The 3,059-nt window shown below is 40.4% G+C and overlaps 1 non-coding gene across 1 annotated transcript; it reads right to left on the minus strand.

Annotated features, from left to right (window-relative positions):
- Positions 1 to 2,237: 2,237 nt before the first annotated feature.
- On the minus strand, positions 2,238 to 2,341 carry LOC115838434. Its single transcript, XR_004033461.1, has one exon. It is a non-coding gene; the product is annotated as a U6 spliceosomal RNA (small nuclear RNA).
- Between the last annotated feature and the right edge of the window lie 718 nt (positions 2,342 to 3,059).

Genomic DNA, 3,059 nt, shown 5'->3' on the forward strand with positions numbered 1-3,059 from the left:
TGTAATAAAAACAAGTGTCAGTATGCAACCAAATGCAAACCAGCTCCACCCAGGAAAATCATAACCTTGCTTTTAACTCTACTGTAAATTTGTATACATGTCATGTTTTCAATTACTTTTAAGTTTTAAGAGTTACTTACACAAATGTTTTCATCTATGGCTTTTCTCACTGTAATTCGTTGAGTCCCCTTGAATTACTGCTCAAGTGTTTTTTAGCTTTTATTGTTTAAAAAAATTGGATAACCTCAAACTGCAAGTTGATTGTGCAACCAATCAGTACAATGGTTTCATTTTACAGACAGTATGACACTGCTGGTGTTTCTGGGGCTTCATGGCTTCTGCCCATCCCATTGACTGCTGCTCTGTGTTCCAATTAGCCTCACCTCCTGTATTTTCACTTCTCTCCTCCCACTCTAGCCATCAAGCACAACAAGGAAAGTTCATCTGACTCCCAAGAGCTTTCACGTGTTCCTCAAGGAGCTGCTTTGTGGATCAAATCTTTCCATTCCGTTCCTCTTTCTTTGCTATTCTCTCCCACCAATGCTGTTTGATTAGAATTTTGCAGCTTTAAAAAGAATAAGGTGGCAATTACATCGTTTCCAATAAATATTTTCTCCCACATCTTGTTACCTGAGGAGCAGGTCAGCTGAAAATATGCATTTTCCATTTGTAAGGGGTCAGTTCTGCATGTGCTGTAATTTAATTTAGTCTGGTTTGCAACACACACCTGCCGGTTCCAAATGAACCCCCAAACAGACTGACAAGTGCTTTTATGAAATAAACAGGAAAGAACATAACCTAGCAAACCTTCCAGAGCCCAGTAGTCTCCAAATATATGACTTATTTCAGTGACAAATGTAGCCAAATATTAAATAAGGAATTGAAACTTTTTTTTATATTATACTTTAAGTTTTAGGGTACATGTGCACAATGTGCAGGTTTGTTACATATGTATACATGTGCCATGCTGGTGTGCTGCACCCATTAACTCGTCATTTAGCATTAGGTATATCTCCTAATGCTGTCCCTCCCCCCTCCCCCCACCCCACAACAGTCCCCGATAGTATGATATTCCCTTCCTGTGTCCATGTGTTCTCATTGCGTGTTAAGAGAAAGCACTCTTATTTATTACAGCTCATCTCCACAGATCAGAACTCATATAATCTCCAGGTCTTAGGTTCTGAGACTCCCAGACTCACAAACCTATAACTTAAACACAGCTGGAGCTTGCTCGCTATTCTGGTTTTATATTCCTAGATCTCCTTAATTCTCTTGACTCTAAGAGAACCGCTTACTCACCACATCTGTTGAGGGAGAACCAAATGCTTTGTGCCTTTCCTACCAGCCCAAAGTACCTGCATAGTAGAGTTTCAGACATGGCTTTCAGAAGCAAAACGTATAGTGTACTGGAGACACATCTAACGCTTCCATAATTTTTAAATACAGGCAGTAAGTGTCGAAGAAGAGTGAGAAAAAAAAATGTTTGTGAAATTGCCAGCCTATAACTTCTCAACAAATTTGCCACTCACCTAAAACCCTACTTTGGTCTAATTGCCAGCTACTTGAACTGATGGCTCCTTTGCTTATCAAAATAGCACCTGTCAATCCTGGCAAAATGAAGGAATTGTATCTGTGTGTCCTCTTCCAATGCTACAACTAATTTATTAGGGTCCTAAGTTCTTTTTGATGGATTAACAGTCCTTGGTGAGCACAAACAAGCCATTAGATTGACAGCAAAATTTTCTCCACACTATAATGATACCTAATGTGTTGACTGCTACCACACCATTAATCAATTAGGAAACCTTAAAGAATAGAAAATTCTGAACTCATTTTTAATTTGTTTTTTCCTCTTTTCACATTGAGATCACTACACACAATTAAATGCATAGGCTTTGGTGATGAACTTTAACAAAGTGTATATTCCATGTAACCATAATGCATAGGTCAAGACAGAACAAAACATTTTCCATCAGCACTAATGTTCCCATGTGTCCCTTCCAGTCAACTCACCACCACCACCCAGAGGGCAATCCATTGTTTCAATCCTAGTACCATAGAGTAGGTTTGCCGTTCCAAAGCTTCATGTATAATGGAATCATACAGTTTGCATCTTTATACTGACTTCTTTCGCTTGACATAATGTTTTCAAGATTTCATCCTATGCTGTGTTTATCCATATTTTATTTGTTTCTTATATGGATATACGACAGTTTGTCTGTTTCTTTTCTTATTTTAAAATTAAAAGAATGCTTTATGAGTTGCGTGTCATGCTTGCACAGCAGCCACGCTAATCTCTGTATTGCTCCAATGTTAGCACCTGTGCCGCTGAAGCCAGCACTACCATAGTTTGTTTTCCACCTCCTTGGAGTGACTTTTGGGTATTTTTTTTCCAGTTTGAGGCTATGAGAACTACAAGTCTTCAGGTGAACATATGCTTCATTTCTCATAGGTAAATCCCTAGGATTGGAGTTGCTGAGTCAAGGGTAGTCCTTAAGGCTTTAACTTTATAAGAATTGCCTGGCCAGGCATGATGGCTCATGTTGTAACCCCAACACTTTGGGAGGCTGAGTAGGACTGATCATTTGAGCCAGGAGTTTTCGAGACCAGCCAGGAAACATGGGCACAACCCTGTCTCATACAAAAAAAAATTACAAAAATTAGCCAGGTGTGGTGTCACAGGCCTGTAGTCCCAGCTTACTCAGGAGGCTGAGGTGGATGATTACTTGAGCCAGGAGCATGAGGTTGCAGTGAGCTAAGATTGGTACCACTAAACTCCCAGCCTGGGTGACAGAGCTAGACCTTGTCTTTAAAAAAAAGAATTGCTTGAACTTTTTTTAACATGAACACTTCCATCTCCACTGATGCCCACATGCCAGCTCAGCCACAGGCCCATCTTTTTTTTTTTTCTTTTTTTTTTGAGGCGGAGTCTCACTCTGTTACCACCTGCTGGAGTACCGATCCTCAGTCATTGCAACCTTCTGCCTCCCGGTTTCAAGTGATTCTCCTGCCTCAGCCTCTTGAGTAGCTGGGATTACAGGTGAGAGCCACCACGCCCG

Source organism: Nomascus leucogenys, chromosome 14, assembly GCF_006542625.1.
Source record: "Nomascus leucogenys isolate Asia chromosome 14, Asia_NLE_v1, whole genome shotgun sequence".
Taxonomy (NCBI): Eukaryota; Metazoa; Chordata; class Mammalia; order Primates; family Hylobatidae; genus Nomascus; species Nomascus leucogenys.